Here is a 19173-nt window from a genome sequence, read left to right on the forward strand (position 1 = left end):
ATGTAGAAAATCTGTAAGTAAACAAAATAATGTAGTTAAAATGTAGAAAAAATTAAGGATAAACAATGATATTTTTACTACTCGCATGGCTGCAATGTGCAGCCTGTGTCTGTGATAAAGAAGGGTGCAGATATGAAAAGCTGTCTGCAAAATCTCAGGCTGAGGTAGGGAAGGTAAGTGTATCTTGCAAGTGGTAGTTCTCATATCCAGGCTTTAAGCCTTGGGGAAATAAAATCTCACATGTATTTCCTATCAAAAAGGAAAACCATTTCAGAAGAAGGCCTTTTTTTTCTCCTCAAATCCCTTTTCTTAGGACAGGATCAGAGATCTCAATTACCCATTAAGTGTTTCCTATTCCTTAACTTGTCACTTAATAAAAATATCACTTTTTAAAGCTTTTCACTCTAGTTTTAGAAATGCTGATGTCTCTTTGACAAAACAAAAAATATTCATTTCACAGCCAGGAAATGAAAGCCTTCACTGAATATGAATGCAAATTTTAAGTGGAGAGTTAATATTCAGCTACTAAGAAATCATTTACCTATTGTGAGTGAAGGACTCTACGAGGAGTCGCACATGGCATAGTTCAGACTTTGGTACATAACCTTCTATACACTGAAAATACATGTTTCATACAAATAGACACCCTGGGAATCCATCTTTAAGCACTCTCACTATGAGAACAATATGTGAACCTCACTCTTGATGGAAAATAGGCACAATGACATCCAATTAACTTAAGGGTGATAGTAGTTTTGGCTTGCTGGGATTGAGGGACAGCATGATAAAAATACAAGAATAAAATCTCTGTGAATGATTCTCAGAGGAGCTATTGGCTCATAATTTTGAGAATTTGAGTTCAGAGAAAAGAAAAATACACACTGCTAGCCATGACCATTGTTCAATATCAATATCAGCATAGGAATTACCTTTTGCTCATTTTGAAATATTTCTCATTCTTCTAGTTTCATATAAAATAAGGTGATCCATGTATTGATATTTACAAAGATGAGCATATAATTCCAGGAATTAAAATGGCAACCATTTGAGCACTTACCATAGGCATGGAGATTAGTCACACTGTCATCATTGTTAACTGCATCTGAAATTACAGAATGTCAGCACCCAGCAGCCCTACGCATACAGACAGGACATCTGTATTTGTATACATACATAAAAGAGCAAACACAGAATCTATATTATTAATATGTGTAGAGTATGTTTGCTTTACCTGGATGAATGATTCAGACTTCTTGTTCCTGTTTCACCTTTAGGACTTTATGGTTGTAATAGTAACAGGATTTGTGTCTTAAGTCACTTTCATATATCTAGGAAACATAAACAAACAGTCTTTCCCAAGAGAGGCAAAGATCAGCCTGCGTATAAAGCTGTCTGACCAGCTGTCCTCTTGTCATCATCCTTTCTTTTTTTCTTTTTTTTTTTTTGGCTTTTCTGTCTTAGCTATTTGATTTTTCAAATTCGATCAGGTGTTCTTGAACAAGCTAACGTTTTTTCTTCCCAGATATTTCATGTTCTTGTATAGCAGGCCTATACTGAAAAAGTAAAGCTGAACTTGAGTGACACAGGCTTTCATCTAACAAAGTTTCTCAGAAAAGTTACACAAGCATTGAGATCATTTGCACAGACTATGGATTTTCTCCCTGAATTTATACAACTGTGTACTAGTCCATTCCAATAACTCAGATGTGTGAACACTAAGTTGTGAAGCAGACAATTGAGATCTCATAGAGGCAAAAATGAGAATCCCTAACAGTGTTCCTGAGGTGTTAAAAAGAGATTTTCGTCAATGGCATACATGTTGTTCCACAGATAAAGTGCTGATATCTCTTCACTTGTCCTGAGAGGTTATAGTTTTAATACCCTGTCCTTCTTGTCTGAAAGTCAGGCTTTGTAGTAAATTCAACTGAAAAATAAAAAATAATAATAATAAAAAGATCAGATTCACAGTCTTAAGCATGTGCCACTACAGTCAAAGATTATCATGTGGTGAATATTTACACATAAACATCCAAAGTTGAATGTCTGCATGCCATTCCAGTAGCTGCAAAATTATGAGCCTATTTGTCATTGCAAGATGTATTCTGGAACCACAAATAAGTAGGATCTGGAAACTGGTTTAATTAATAGATCTCAGGAACAGTACTCAGCAGTGAAGGACAAAAGAATTGGAGTAGAATTTTCAACTAAGGTTCCATTTATTTCAGGGTGCCAACATGATCCTCGTTGTCATGTAATTCCCCCTGATAGTCATTTAAAAGCTGCAAGAAGTTTCAAGTAATTTATTTTACAAGTGAAACTACCTAACATTCCTGTCTATTTTTGTATCATTACTAGATATCTCCACATTTTTCCCAAAGTCTTCTCTGAGTGCCTCTAGATATGCCTGTTACTGACAGCTGTTTCAGTGGTCCTTTCACAGAAACCACTGGGCCTAATTTGAAAGTTCAGAGCATCCCACTGATAACATTCTTCCATGTGTAAAATCACTCCTTCCATTCAGTTTGTTTTCTGTGACTTTGCCATTTTCTAAAAATATTGCACGCTCTGGCTGCTTGGAGCAAATCCTAGTCCCAGTGGAGTCAATTTTTGGCTGTTTTAATAGGCTGTTGTAGGAGAGTGTATCAAAGACTTCCAGGAGGTCCCAATAAACTATTTTAACTAGCTCTCCTTTATTCACTCTTTTGTTATTGCAATAAAAGAATTCTAGCATATCTAGGACAAAATTTCCTTTTCTCAGAATTGAATTGCTTAATCCCTGCTAGGTGCTGTCCATGTGTGCAGTCTGGTTCCTCTCTCTTTAATTAGTATTTCAGCTATTTTACCTGGTACTGAAGCAAATCTATTCTGACTGCTATTCCTAGAATCTATTCCTTTTTTGGACTAGGTACATCATTTACTACTTCCCAGTCTTCTGCAAAATAGCTGATCTTAATGAGCAGCTGCTGGTGGTTAGTGTCTCAAAAGACAATGCTTTGTGTTTATTTCAGCTCTTTCTTACCCCCTGGAGAGACCTAATCTTCACTTACATCTAAATGAGGATAAATGTGACTGATTAAATTGACAATTAGTGTTGTTTATAGAAATTATTTTTCAAGTCTTTGCAGTTCTTAACCCAGATTTCAGTTCTTCCTTGGGATGCCAAAGGTCTCTAGGTAGGACATTGTGGTCTAGTGTCTAAATCCAGACTCAAACCTGGATGCTCAGGTGGACTCTATTTCTAACCCCTGAAAACATTTTCTGTGTGATATTTAGAAAATCATCTTATCATGTCTTCATTTCCTTATAAATAGCATAATAATTACCTGTTTGAGCTTTTTGATCCTCTGATTAGAAGTGCTGATATTGTTTGTCTGTCTGGATGGCTTATTGGTGCTCAGAGCTGGTGTTCTAGCAATAGGAGAGAGTTTGAACGATAACATATCTCATTTAGACTGGTATTTTATGATTTGGGTCCGAACCTAATCTCGACTTTCACATTGGTTTAAACGTGGAGTCACTACTTTCTAGACAGTGGAGATGAACAGGTATTTCAGTTGTGTATCTCAAAATTTCCTTTCAACAACATTTCATAATATATTGATTCTGATTCAGGTTTCTGCAAGAAACATTTCCTTTTTAAATGAAGCAAGTCTTGTAGGTCCTATAAATCCCAAATTGACAGAAACAGGAACCTCCCCTTGCAGTAATGAAAGAAATCACTATTTCAAATTCATAGTCTCTTCTGAAGGTTTAAAGAAGATGAAAACAACAAAGGTAAGTGTTTTGGCTGTGAGATTTTTTTTTTCAGGAGGTCATAGAGGGAAGTGGCAGCAATTTATACTTATAAAGACTGTAGAGCGATCTGAACAACAAAAAGTAAATTTAGAAAGAGCTCTGAAGACAAAGAGCTAGCCTTACTGAGTCCACCTTTACTACTTACCATCTAACATTTTACGTACTCTAGAGTGAAGATTTAACTAGAGTGTTAACAACCTGTATAAATACTCCTCCAAACTCTGCTTTTTATATAAAGCACCTTTCCATGCTTATAGCATAAATGGGATTTTACATACATACCTTCTGCACTCAGTTTGCTAAAAATTTGCTTGTGTTTTATTCAGACGTTAAGTATGTTTGTTCCAGCCTTTTCCCCCATGAATTCTAATGATTTTTATTTTCTCAGTACAACACATGTAATACTGTCTTGGTCTAATGAAAGCAGCAAAGGGTTGAGTTACTGAAATATCTGTATTTTAGCTCTAACCACACTTTGCTCTGGCAGGTCATTTTTGTAATGTAATTGTAGATCACCAGATGGCACTCTCGCAGGCAGTATATCAAGTCAGAAACCCTATTTATAAAAAGGGAAAAGAATATATAACTCTCTTTACACTTCTGCTTCGGGTAATCTCACTAGGTCACACCATTCTATTGCCATCTTTGTGATATTGTGGTACAAATTTATTTTCCAGCTTCTGGTCCTGCTCCCTGTTCAAATCCAGTATATACTTTACATATTTGTCTACATCTGTGACTTTCATGTCACCTACTAACTCTCTTCCCATTACATGAGACTTAACACTGTCTACGTCGGAGTGGACAAAAGAAAGTTCGTGTCTGCCTCAGCTCACAATGCCATCGTGTTCACTTCTCACATTTTATATCAGTATTAAAGTTAGACTTATTTCCTTTCCTTCCCTCATCTCTAGTTGTTCCTGGTTCCTCTCTGGACCAATACAAAAGCTCACATCAGGCTGAGTTTTGAGTAGTACACACTCTTCACTGAGTCTTCTAAAGCAGAGTGGAGTGCATTGACAATGTTGTGTGATGGGCTGATGGCAGAGGGCAGGTCACGAGAGAGTTAACAGGCGCACTTTGCTAAGGCACACCTTGGAACTGCACTTTCTTGTTTAGCAAGAGGTATATTCAGCTAGAAGTGCTGTCTGGTCAGTTGGCAGTGGTTCTTGTTTGGTGTTCTCTCTTGATGCCCGTATCTCCCCGCAAATATCCCTGTGTTGTTCTTCCATACTGTCCTCCATTTGTGGAACAGGATTTGGCTGGTCCCTTCTCACTTCCCTGTCAAGCAGTCTGTCAGTCCTCATCTCTGCTTTGACAGGTCCTCTCTGCAGTGATAAATTTCCCCCATTAACAGTTACTGCAGAGCCTGCAATTCCATATAATAGTATGCAAACAGCACACTGCCTTATACAGCGTTCCCTGAGCCATTTCTGTTTCAATGGCTATTTCCTTACATTTTCAGAGCAATGCATGTAATTTAGCCCATGTGACTCCTATCAGCTACAAAGAGCTAAATCCTCACCTAAATCTTTGAAAATTTAGGGGTACCTTACCAAGTCTTAGATTATATATCACTTTAATCAGCCTTATAAATCTGATTACGCATCTTGCAAATAAATAATGATGGGTTTTGCCTGAAGCTTTTACTGTTTCTCAATCTGTATCTATCAACTGAGATTTTATGTGCACTCAACAATTGTTGTTCTGTTGTTAGAAATTCTGTTATTGCTGACTGCAATAACATTCATTCAAATGATATGGATGGAAAATATTCTCCTCTCACAGAGCAGTTAAATTGTAAGGCAGCATTAGTTAAAAACTAGCGTCACTATTATGGGAAGTTGTGTATCTGATTTTCCTCATTCTTATTCTGAACAGGTTCTGGGAACATTTTAGGTCTAAGTTAAAGTAACATTTCCAAAATTGATGAGACTATGGAAAAGAGTTTCACTATCCTCACCTAAAAGTTAAATTTTCCACCAGAAAATATAAGTCAGCTAAGTCAGAAAATGACTTGAGAGCATTATTTTTTCTGTTTGTTTATTTTGTTTTTGTTTTTTTTCTTTTTTCAAAATACCAACGTTCTGTTCATTCTGCTCTACCTGTAACTGTTATGCATGTCCAGAGCTGAAGATATGCAAAATAACCTGTAAATGTCTGAACACGGCTGTACATATACCTGCCTATCAGATCATAAGCAGAATCACATTTGTAACATTTTTATTTTTACATTCACACAGAAGAATATCTATCTTTCTGGTATTATTACTAAAATACTTTGCTACAAGTGTAACGTCAATTTTTTATTTTTTTATTTTTATTTTTATTTTTTTTGGTAAAGACATTTGTCTGCTTGATATTACAGTCTTCTTGTGTGTTTTTGGCACTGAGCCAGCACGTTGCCCTTGGGGCCGAGAAGGCCAGTGGTATCCTGGGGTGCATTAAAAAGAGCATCACGAGCAGGTCAAGGGAGCTGCCTCTGTTCTGCCCTGGTGAAGCCACATTTAGATCACTATGTCTGGTTCTGGGCTTTCCAGTTCAAAAAAGACAGGGATCTCCTAGAAGGAGTTCAGTGGAGGGCCACAGAGATGATAAAGGGCCTCGAGCATCTCCCATATGAGGAAAGGATGAGTGACCTGGGTCCGTTCAGCCTGGGGAAAAGAAGACTGACGGGGGATCTGATTAATGTTTTTAAATATCTAAAGGGAGGTGAGAGACAAATGGATGAGGCCAGGCTCTACTTAGTGGTGCATAGTTATAGGACAAGGAGCAGTGGCCTAAAACTTGAACACAGGAAGTTCTGTACTAACATGCAGAAGAACTTCTTTACAGAAAGGATAATAGAGCACTGGAACAGGTTGCCCAGAGAGGTTGTAGAGTCTAATTCAATGGAGATATTCAAGACCTGTCTGGACTTTTGCCTGTCTGACCTATGATAGGGAACATATTTTAGCAGGGGTTGGACTCAATCTTTTGAGGTTGCTTCTATCCTCTGCAATTCCGTGATTCTATGTTTCATAAGTGAAACAAAGTTAATCCTTTGACAATTTGCAGCTCGACTCCAAGTCCTGAGGCTTCTCAGTACTGCATATATTTCTGCAAAATTTGACTAATTGGGCATAGGAGTGGAAGGGGAATGCCATTACCATGAAGAGCAAAGTGAAAACAAGGGTAGAAGCATCATCAGAATGGCTTGTGACAGACACAAAGAAACAAATTTGAAATATAGGTCTGTTTTAATTTTGTACCCTGACATGGTAATCCTGGGAAGTCTTTGGGTCTCTGATTCTTTGTCTTCTCCAACTGGTATCATCAGTTTCTTTGAGAAAAGCTGCTGTTTGCTAGGTATATTGACAGGCTCTAGATAACTGAGAAAAGTTACTAGCAGCACACAAAGAATTTCCCATGAGATGCAGAGCTAGTGACAGTCTCAGACAGGGTCTTTATGCGTTATAAATATTATGAATGCTATTATAAAAGGTGAGGTCAGTGAGAATCTCCATATTTACAAGGAGAAATCACTGTAGTGATTGCAGATTTGCAAAACAGCTCACTGCTACTGCAGTTAGGGGGAAGCAGGCATTGAATCAATGGGGCAGCATAGTTCCATAGTGCATGATATTGTTGGAAGCATAAAACTCTTACATAAAATATAAAGCAGGTGCCTGGAGACCTGTTATTAATAAAGACCAGCAGCCATTTCTCTGAGATATCAGAGGCATTGACTCCAGCAGTCTGGGTAAAATCCAAACTGGCAAATACTTATCAGAGACATACAAAGCATTCCTAATGAAATGCAAAGCTGGTAGCAATTCAATTTTTGGGGTATTTTATTACAGACATCAATATGAGCTTATCTGAAAGAGTAAGTACACATACTTTCAAGTAAAATTAGACATCATATCCCAAGAAAGTGGAAGAAACATCACGTCTATTTTCCTTGCTGAGTGAAAGTGATCCCATTTTATAGATAAGTCTTTTATACTGAAAGGATGTAAAAATTCACGTCCATATAGATGTTTTGATTGGAGGGATATATTTTCCCTGAAATACTTAAAAAGAAAAATATGCAAATTTGGGCAAGATAGGGAAGGTATTGGGGAAAAGCACAATTAAAAAATAGGACAATATCTCTTTTGATACTTAATTAGATTTCACACATCTTTAAAAGTTACAATATTCTCCATACAACATCCTTTTACGTAATATAATTTCTCTAAATTCCAATACTTTCAGGGAAAACTACGTATTGTGGCAACTACAATGAATTTAGATGTCCTGATAAGTCTCAACCAGGGCTATTTCTCCAGCAACCTAAACATGGTCTCCTGCATATGCTTGGAAAAAAACTAAATAACAGTTAGACAAAAAGTCTCTCTCCATCTTTTCTGTAGGCCCCTTCAGATACTGGAAGGCTGCTATAATGTCCCCTCAGAGCCTTCTGCTCTCCAGGCTGAAGATCCCCAGCTCACTCTGCCCGTCCTTGTAAGGGAGGTGCTCCAGCCCTCCAGTCATCTTTGTGGCCCTCCAAGGGACTTGCTCCAACAACTCCTTGTCCTTCTTACGTTGGGGGGCTCCAAAATTGGACACAATACTCCAGGTGGGAGTAGAGAGCGGAGTAGAGGGGCGCAATCACCTCCTTCCATCTGCTGGACACGGACCCACACACAGTTCTTTTTCTGAAAATAGTCCTAACCTCAACAGATAAGGCTCCTGCATTGCATTATATGCAAAATTTGTGGAATCAGGGTGTCTGTAGGTGAGGAAGACCCTAACTGTGCAATCCCATGAAAAGATGAACCCACAGAGCCTCACTCCCAAAGAAGAAAATCTTTCCTTTTTATTTCAGTTCTTTTATCTCTGATAAATATTACTCAGCCTTTCTCTGACCTTCATCAGAGATTTAATTTGTTAACATTTATAGCAAGGCAGATGGGTCTGCCCGTCTTTCATAGAAACTTTGTCATTCTGCATTTTGCAAGGGCTGAAAGGCTTTTGGAAATTAGAAATGTCACCTACAACGTCAAGCTGAGTTAAATGTCCTTTCATGTACATTCGCACTTACCCACTTAGCCTTCGAGCTTTTACTGTCGGCTGCCCTTCTGCAGCTGCACTGGTGTTCACGTTGACAGGGAGAAGTGACATGATGTACAGGCATGGATGCCAGTGAAGCTCTGAAGGCAAACAGAAGAACAGCATTTGAAAAGACGGCAGCAAGAGCTTTGAAATAATCTGGTTAACTGAAAGTTTTGAGGGAGGAACATCTATATGCTCAGGAAGTATGCTGGAATGGTTGTGGTGCTGAAAATCTGAGTGGTTCAGGGAAGTAAATGAAATTTATGAGTCATTGAGCATCCCAGGTGAGGCCTGGTGATTTGCTGAACAACAAAGCTGTTCCGTATTTGGGTGCTCTAGGCACAGTACTCCCACTCAGTGTCAGCACTGTCTCTCTAGTATCTCTCTGATTCCTCTTAAGGTTAACAAATTCATAACTAGGGATGTGGTTGGAAATGCAACTGCAGTCCTCAGAGAGTGACTGAGGTCAGGACTCTGGGAATGCATTAGTAAGAGCATTAGTGATAAATCTGAACAAAGGAAGGCAGACAAAGAAGCATTTGTACTTGCATTTTATTAATGAGATACTGAGATAAAATAGTAAGTCTAGGTCTATACTATGTTTTAAACACAGAGCTCTTGCAGGCTACCTTTTTGAATCTCAAGATAACTATGACTGGACAATAGGTAAAGTCCACAGTAAGGGAACACAAAGAGTTTAGCCTTGTACTGTCCTTCAGGCCAAGCCAAAAGGTGAACCTTTCTCCAGTGTACATGACTCACATATGTCAGAATTATTTCCGTTGTCATTGTATGCAATAGATTCTGAAGAGGTTAGGAATCACTCCAAATAACTTGTCATTTTAAAGTATGATATTGTGTCTTGGTTTCAGTCAAGAATCAGGGATATGAAGTCCACAGAACCGATAGGCTATTTAGATATTTATTTAATATCTATATTTTAATGTATAGACCAATACAGATTGTAGGGACAAAGAAAGATTAATGATCTACTGGGAAACACTGACATCCTCCCTTTTAGTGGCTATTGTCTCTTATATCTCACTGAAAAAAGATCCAAATACTAAGCCAAATGCAAAAGAGATGGTATGTAATAACAAAAAGCCCGCCTAGAGAAGGGAAATACCATTTATTCTATATAAAATGATGGCAAGAGAATGTCCTATTCAGGAAATAAAAGACTTTTTTGGGGAAGAAAAAGACAGTTTTCTCCTTTTTTTTTTTTTTTTTTTAATTATAAATGAGGGATAGCACAGGTAAAGTATGATATTCCTCAGCTTTGGATACCATTAACAGAACTCATTCAAACTAACTATGGGGTTTATTCACTTAATTAAGCATAAGCCTCTGTGTTCAGAAAGGTGCCATAATGTATCCAAGTTATTTGTCTGTGGCTTCCAGACTGGGCATAGAGCCTACAGAAGGCTGTTACCCTTCCAGGCCAGTAGCTGGAGATAAGGGATGAAATCCCCAAGGCATGTTTCCAGAATGGAATCCCTGCTCTCATATGTCTCCTGTGCAAACACTTACCCCCAAATTTATTCAAAGATCCCAAGATGTCAATGGCCCATTTAAGCACTTAATTATCACACTAAAATAGAAAGAATTGCATTATAGATGTGCATCAATCTCCTGGCTGACCTAAAAGGGAGATTCATGCTATAATTTTAGATACAGAGATGATATTCAGCTGACGTATTTAGACAAGCAGATTTAGGAATCTATGTGTGGACATATAGTTCAAAATTGAAGCACCAAAACATAGGTATCTCTTTGTGGTTAACTATTGGCATGTGGTAAGGGAAGAAACACTCCTGTTAGATTCTATAGAAATCAATCATTACAGTCAGTTGAACTTGGTGGCAAGTTCACTTCACTCTAAAATAAAAAAAAAAAAATTCAACTGCTCAAATCCCACTGCAGTGCCTGTTGCTTGCAAGGAATAATTTATATTATGCAGTCCCTGTGTTGCATGTGTCAACTGCATAAAGATGTCTCAGATAGCACTTCATATCCAACTGAGCTCTGCCCCCAGTAGCTGGGAAACTAAAATCTGTTGAGCAGATGTCCAAAACCTGCAATGGGGGATGAGACCCCAAGTGCACCTGCAGGCACCTGCATTATGATGTCCTTAATGTTGAACTGAATCCTTGCTCTACAGTTGCCCAGCTGAATCCCATCATGGGAGCTTGTCCCTAGAACTTTGCCCTCGAGTCTTGGTTTCACAAAAAGCAGTCAAGAATTCTTGTAATACTTCAGCAGAGCTGAAAACCTGTAAAGTTCTCTGAGTTCTTGTTTTAGGGTCATGAGCTTCAGAGCCAGGGAAGTTTCTGCGAAAACATAGATAACCCATCACTGCTGGATGTGCTGACCTGTACCTCAGGCAAAGGTGTGGCCATTTAAATAGGATTTTGCACTTCAAGAAGATGAGTGGCAGAGTCAAAAAAGATAGGAAAATGCTCATAAAGTTTTCAGTTGCATTATGCCAAGAAACTGGACTTCTGATTCTCCCTATGAGTGAAGCTACCAATACACATGGAACTTTCCTTCATTAAAGGGATTTTTCAAATGCAGAGACCTGGTTGTTCTGTAACAAACCTGTGAGCCCTAGTATTGAGCCCCCGGAAACCAAAACAGTCAGAAAAACCACCTGCTATTCATCAAAAAGCTACTGAATCCATGAAGTTTTGGGATGACATTCTCTTCACCATTTGGTGTTTTTCTGTTACTTCTCAGTGGAAAAAATAAATCTCAGTAAATTTTTAGTTTTCAAGAGAATAAAGACATTCTCTTATTAAGAAAATTTCTCTTTTAGAACATGTTAGGAAAAATACTGTGCTACTGCTGCTTCATCTGTATCTGTTGTATGTTTGTACTGTAATCCTTACTCCAAATTTGCTTAGAAATATATACGAACATAAGTAATGTAAAAAAAGGCAGCAATATGACTGAAGGCTGGAGCACAGACAATTGATTTCACTGCATCTTTGTTAAGGTACGTTAATCTTCCAAAAGTAAAATATTATTAATGGTAATTAGAAAGAAAGAAGTATGTTACTTTTAAGCTGATTTATTTCTCCGGGCAACATCACATTATTTTAGTGCATTCAAAGTTCAAGGACAATAATATATGCACTTGCTGGCAACGCAGGTGGTCAGCCATTCATCCAGACTTGATAGGCAAATGTTCACTTACAATTAATTTTATCTTCACAATAGTTCCTTTGTATTTTCAACATCTGTTGACAGAACCCTAAACATGTGAATTATGCTAAATTTTTGCTCTGGCTGTTCTACTTCTATGATATGATCTATTGCAAAAATATCAAGCTGAAATTGGATCAGAAAAGCAGACTTGCAATTGTGAGCTATCAAAACGATGTAGTGTTGTTATACAGCATAGTTTCAGAAAATATAGTGGCAAAAAGATTGCTGTGGCTATTTTTAAGTTTTGAGAATAAAAAGTAGAGACTTGCAAGGCTTTTTTTCCCAATATTGCAATTTCAGATTTTAGGTTGACTGGGGAAAATATACGTATTGAGTATGGAAAGCTAACGGCTTTTTTTAGGAGAATAATGTATAAGAATGGTTATTTAAAAAAAAAAAAAGAATATCAATATTTGAAGTTATTTTACTTTAGAGGCAAAGATCTTGAAAGAGGTAGTAAATATTTTGCCATTGTTCAGCACAGTAATGCAGTCATTAAAGTCAGTCACTGTGTTTGCTTCACCAAATACTCATATAAATGATTGTGCTAACATCTAGTCTATCAACTTAATAGTATTCATTATGAAACTGTTGGTTGCAGTTCCACTTCAAATAAAAAGACCTAGTGTAGGTGATTAGTGGTGCTCCATGCTAGCAAATCCCACAGCAGGATTGGTGACTTTAACTGAGGGGGTCAGAATATCACTAGAGCAGAACTTGGCTAGTAATATGTGTTTCTTGATGTATGATTGACTTAGTTTAAAGACATTATTTGTTTATTTGGACATTCAGCTACCTTATTTTCCAATGCTACAAACCTGTCGTCACAGTGAGGGTTCACAAAGACTTATTTCATTCTCCTCTGACAATTTTTCTTTGTACTTGGATAAAAATATGATGCTGTACAAACATAAAAATTCAGTTTAAATATAGTTAAAGCTACAATAAAAATCATGAAAAAAAGGGAAGTTACAAGGTAAAAATCATACTAAATTTTAGTTATAAATTACACTGCTAATAAACCAGAATGTCATTCCATTTCACTATAGAACAAGTCAAATGTTCAGTTTTTAGTCCAGTTTGCAATTGAAAGAACATATGCTACATCCACTCTTAAATCTTTATTCATTCCCACTCAAAATTCTCACTAATCTGTTGTAATAGTTAGCTCTGAAAGTACCGCCTCCTATTTATTTCCAAACTACAACAGATACAAAGAACACATTAACACTACTTGATAGGGGAAATTCTCAGCTACAAAACACTATTTTTCAATGCAGTCACAACCATTAGCTACACATTTTCACCAGTGATGAACTGCACAGGTTGAGATGACCCACTGTTTCACAGTTGCTATGACAGCATTGTTGCTAGGAAAATGTTGCCCACAGAGCCCATTTTACATTAATCCAAAAAGATGGAAGTCCGAAGGCACCAAATCCAGAATATATGATGGGTATGGTGGGACAGTCCAGTCAAGACTGACAATGTGCTCCATGGTCTTTAAACTGTTATGGGGCCTGGTATTATCATGTGGCAGGAGAAAGGTTACCTTCTACATTCTGATTCTGAAAGTTTCAGCCTTCAGCTGAAAGCATTGCTATGTAGTGGTAAGAGTTGATCTTAGTTTGTCCAGGTTCCAGGAAATCCAGAAGGATCACCCCTCTCCTATCCCAAAAGACAGTGCACACTGGTTTAGCTGCATCTTGAGCTTTTTTTCTATGGGGAAGTCAGATGTCGCCACTGCATGGATTGCCATTTGGATGGGCTCATAGTGGTTACACACTGTCTTGTCTCTAGTAATAATGTGATGCTGGGAATGGTTTTAAATTAAAACAGGAGATGTTAAGGTTAGATATTAGGAGGAAATTTTTCACACAGACAGTGGTTACACACTGGAACAGGTTGCCCAAGGAGGCTGTGGATGCCCCATCCCTGGAGGTATTCAAGGCCAGGCTGGATGTGGCTCTGGGCAGCCTGGTCTGGTGGTTGACAACCCTCACATAGCAGGGGGTTGAAACTAGATAATCACTGTGGTCCTTTTCAACCCATGCCGTTCTGTGATTCTATGATATTTGTTCAATAAGAAGTCTTGACAAACTTTCATTTGGTACTTTTTCTGTTCCTCTGTGAGCACTTGTGGGACCCGCTGGGTGCAAGATTTGTGATATTCCAATATTGCCACTATTGTTTTCAACACGCTGAAGTGAATGTTAAGCTTTGTACACAGTTCCCTGGTTGTAATCCATGAATTTGTGAGGATGAGATGATCAAGACATTCTTCATTTGGTGATGTGACGGCTGTTCAATCTCTACTGCCATATCACCAACATCTGTTTCTAATGTTGTGGGTCAACATAATAAAATTGGTAGCATTTTTTTCAGAGCAGCTCTCATAGATTGTCTCAGAACCACATTCTTGGTTTTACTTTGACTAACCACCGGATCTTGGTAAAGTCCAGTTGGGATTTTCCATTTTTGAATCTATCCGAATCTCCCTTGGAGAAGTAGGGATTTCAGGAAAGGTTTTACCAGTTCAGTTTTTTGGCTTTTAAAATAAACCTTCATCCTACTTGCTCACTCTCACATTTGGATATCCTCTGTTAAAGTGATTCTGTACTAGTATCTCCTTAGACAATATAGCTGAAAAGCTGAAAATGCAGCAAAGGATGAAATTGTAATTATAGTCATCTGGTTTGGTGTGAATATATTTCCTGGACATTATCATGATCTTGCTTTAGATTAGATAAGATTAGATAAATTTTGCTCATGACATAAAATGAAGTTGCAGAGTTAAAAACAGTGTTTAATGTATAACTCAAAGGAATTTGTACTGCTGTGTTTCTTCCTGTATTTTTCTTCCTTTCATCAGCGATTTTGCAACATATGCTCTGAATGTTGTTTCAAAGTTTCTGGATGTTGGACACCAAAGTATTAAAATTATTGATAACAGAATAGTCATTTAATTATCCTACCACACGTATTCAGGGACATGATCTTGAAAGAAAGATAGGACGACATATAGGCTCTCTCTGAAGAGTCTCTTCCATAGTAGCTTCATTAAATGCAAATAGGACTTCAGGGAGGATGCTAATCAGTGTAAGGAAAGTTATGACAATATGGTCTGAAAGCAATTGTGCAAAAGTATGTTGCAGCAGTTAAAGAAGAATGGGAGCTTAGATCTTATAAAATCTAAGTACTATTAGCTTTCTGTTTCTTGGTTTTCCTTGACCATTTATTAACATGAATATATTTGTTAATAGCTACAGAAGCTACGCTTTTTTTAAAAAAAGAGTAATAAAACAACAAGCTCGGTTTCAATAATTCCCCAGTTTATCAGCAGGATTTCTGCAGACATGCATATTTCCTCCTCTATTTGCAATGCTAACTGAGTGGGGAAAAGAGGCAGTAACCTGGCTTATCCTGGAAACAGCAGGTAGTTTGATCTATTTTTACTGCAGATCATTTCCCAGGACACTGCGATTCTTATATTTTTAATCAAATGTGTGAATCGAAAACTGTGGTGTGACCTTTGGAAAAGACACTGCAGGACATCAGTTGAAGCTGTGAATAGTTTAAGCACAAACAGGAAGTTGACTTGGTTGTTCTGTAACAAAAGGCTGCTGTAATTTGTGGAGTAGGAGTTGCAGTTTCAAAACATTTTTAATTGCTACATTTGATCTGCTATGCAGCATTGTGTGACAACAGCAAAGAATGAAATGTCAGTACCCATGTTCCAGCATTAATTTATACAGTGTGAAAGCCAAGAACCCCGTTGATTCTGCTTTTCTTTTTCTAAGTAAGCGTTTCAGATTTTCCTGAATTACTTCCAGGTTAAAGAAAGAGTGTGGAGACCCTCAGTTCTGCAAAGCATTTAAGAAGATGCATAACTTTGTTCTTAATAGGTCTGCTTATGATGAAAAGAAGTTTTGATATATGGAGGAAGTGAAACAGGAAGGGATTTCGCAGCGCCTTATGAACCTGGGATAACTCACTTTCATAAACGGGTCACTGTCAGGATGTAAATGTATTTATTAGTACCCACTCTCTATGCCTTTAGTTTGTTATGGTAACTTATCCCCCCCCAAAAAAATAAAAAAATAAAAAATCCTTAAGTTTCTTTTACAAGAGGAAATTTACAAAGCTACTTAGGAGCAAAGTCCCATATTTTTTTGTAAAATAAAAATCCTTCTTGTCATATTTTATAATGAATTCTTTTCAAAACTGCAGGACTATAGTTTTGGGCTCAAAGTGCCATCAAGTATTTATGGAAGACAGACTGATTTCCACTGCATGGCTTTCAAAATCTCTTACCCATTTACTTCCTCAGAGGACAATAAAACACACTGGGAGCTGCCTGTTGCTTCTTGTTTAGATCTGCACTGTATGCTCCTGGCATCCAAGTCTTCCCATAGACTGTGAGAATGAAATGTAAATCCTCTGTGAGCAAATCCCAAAGCGACCCACTGCTCTTTACTGAGACCAAGAATGTGTGATAGACTTGGCCATTTTTACGCAGATAATGAAAGAATATGCTATTAGTAAAGAAGAATTGAATCTGTCCTGAAATATGGCGTTACAGTTCTCATAGACAGGAATTACATTTTTAAGATAATGGTCATTAATTGTGGGAAAACAAAATTCATTATTTGTGTCTATATAAATATGTTTTCTTCCTTTGTCAACCAGGAGCTCCATTTTGACAGGATCATCAGAAATCGTTTTGAAACCTTAAATAATTTTTTACCCTTACGCACAAATACTTGTCATCCTCAAATCCCTCAGAAGATTTCTTGAACAAAAATTGAGCCTTTCCTTACTTTTCCTGATGTATTTTTAAAAAAGTGCCTTTTGCAGTTGCTTTTTTTTTTTTGCTTTATTGTATATCTTACTATCAGAGAGTAAACAAAGAAAGCCTAGTCTAGAAGATGTGCATGGAAATCTTTGTAGTGCAACACTGCAGTTAGAACTAGATGGCTTATCACCATGCAGAAATTGCTTATCTTTCAGTGGGTAACATTTACTCAGAATGCACTGTGCAGAATTAAAGGGTTTTCTTCATAGATACTCAGCTAACATTTAAATTAAGGAGTTCAAGTTTGCTTTTTGATTTTTTTTAGTTTTCATACTATTCTTTAAAACCCATTATAAATGTACAGTTTTAACTGTCGATATTGTATAACTAATAAAAATTGAAAGCTCTGTCTTCTCATTATGGCCTACTCTGCTCTATTGTCTCTATAATTAAAAGATCTATTTTCAGGAACACCTGTCTAAAACTTCTGTAAATTATCTAATAACACCATAAGTTATTTGCTTACAGTAGTGTTAGCATGAATCATGGTTTAGGGCATCTTTCATGTGAAATTCCGCAGCGATGAATTTGTGTTAACACTTTGATACATTTTTCAAGTTTGGAGAAAGAATTTTTACTCTGTTTCTTCCATTCTTCCATTCTTTTTTTTTTTTTTAAATTGACAGAACTGGAAACTGTATTGAATGCATTCACTTTTTGCAAAGGAGAAAAAAACAGTGAAGAAAACTGACAGTTGGAAGAATGAGATGATGAAGTAGTTAGTAATTTTCATCTCTAAAATAACTGTCATGATGCAGAGAAAAGCTGCTTCTCCAGATCAATAAGTACAAAACAATGTCATCTGCATTTTTTTCCCCTGAAAAATTCATTGTAATAATTGTGTGTGTTGTCAATAGCCAGGATTCTCATTCTCAAATTCCTGACTGCAGTAATAATTATACTGTAAGAAGAAAAATAAAGAAATGTTAAAAAATGAGAAGTAAAGAAAGAAATGCAGAAAAGACACAAGCTTTTGACCATCCCCTTCTCTTAAAGGTGTCCCTGCCAATGCACGCTTGTTGCTTTCTTTGCTGTGCTGCTGCTAAATTGTGACTCATGGCTTTAGATTGCTTCTTGAAAATTGTGTGGAAATATAGAAATGATAGTTTGTAGAGCAAGCAATCATAAACCCAGAGCTACTCCTGTAAGAGCCACTGGCAAAATATACATCGAGTGCGATGGGGCATAGTCAGTCCCCATCATAGCGAGTGGTTTTATTTGTTGTTCTTTCTCAGCTTGAAGGGTTCAAAGTCAAGAGGCTGAGGATTTAATTCGAGTATTGGACCTTGGGAAGAATACTAATTTTACTAATACTAATCTTCCATCAAAGATTTCCAGAATAATTTTGAAATGCCTTCGATATGGAATCCCTGCTGTTATAGTCAGATTGTTAAAACTCATATCCAAGTACTTCATAACCTTGCTTATTCTTTCCTTTGCTCTTTCCTTCATTTCTCCTTGGTCTTCTTCTGCCCTAAGTTCCTTGTCCTTTAGGTAAAGGACCCTGAGGAACTTGGCAAACAGTCAGAATTGCTCAATCGGAATAAAAACTCAATTCAGAAAAGCTACCTACCCTTGCATCATTTAATGCTGATTTAGTTTTTTATTGGAAAATGAGGTAAGGTCTGCCTAAATGCAAAGGCCTTTTTGTTGGCTACAGAATTACTTTAGACTCAACTCTATATATTTGGAACAAGGGTTAAATTCCTTAATCATAAAAAAAAAAAAATACTAAAACCTACAAATAGGGTAAACATATTAGAGTGTCTGGTTATTTTCTCATTGAAAAGAATTTGTAGTTTCTTTTATTTTCAGAGAACTCCTTTGCCAAAGGCTAAAAGATCCAGCTTAGCTCCTGTTAAACACTGGACTTCAGAATCCACTTCTGTGATCACCAAACTGAGAGCAATAGACTGGAACAATCCAGAGCTTCCCCTCAGCATCCAGCAGAGACAAGAACTTTCTAGGCTCAGATTTCTTTACTCAAGCAGATGTTCCCAAGTTGCTCTCTTGATTATACAGTTACAATCTCTGGAGTCCGAAGTGCCTGTATTTGAAGTGTGAATTTCCTTTAGCTTGAATGTTCCCTGACTCTGAAATATGAATCTCTAACTTGCCAAAAGCTCTTACAATGTTCGAAGGCCCAGTCAGCATTTTTAAAATGAGATAGACTGGGTATACTTGAAAAGCACAAGTTCAAAGTTGATTTTAGTGAACAAAACCAATGAATCCTTTTT

The sequence above is a fragment of the Meleagris gallopavo genome, chromosome 2, assembly GCF_000146605.3.
Source record: "Meleagris gallopavo isolate NT-WF06-2002-E0010 breed Aviagen turkey brand Nicholas breeding stock chromosome 2, Turkey_5.1, whole genome shotgun sequence".
Taxonomy (NCBI): domain Eukaryota; kingdom Metazoa; phylum Chordata; class Aves; order Galliformes; family Phasianidae; genus Meleagris; species Meleagris gallopavo.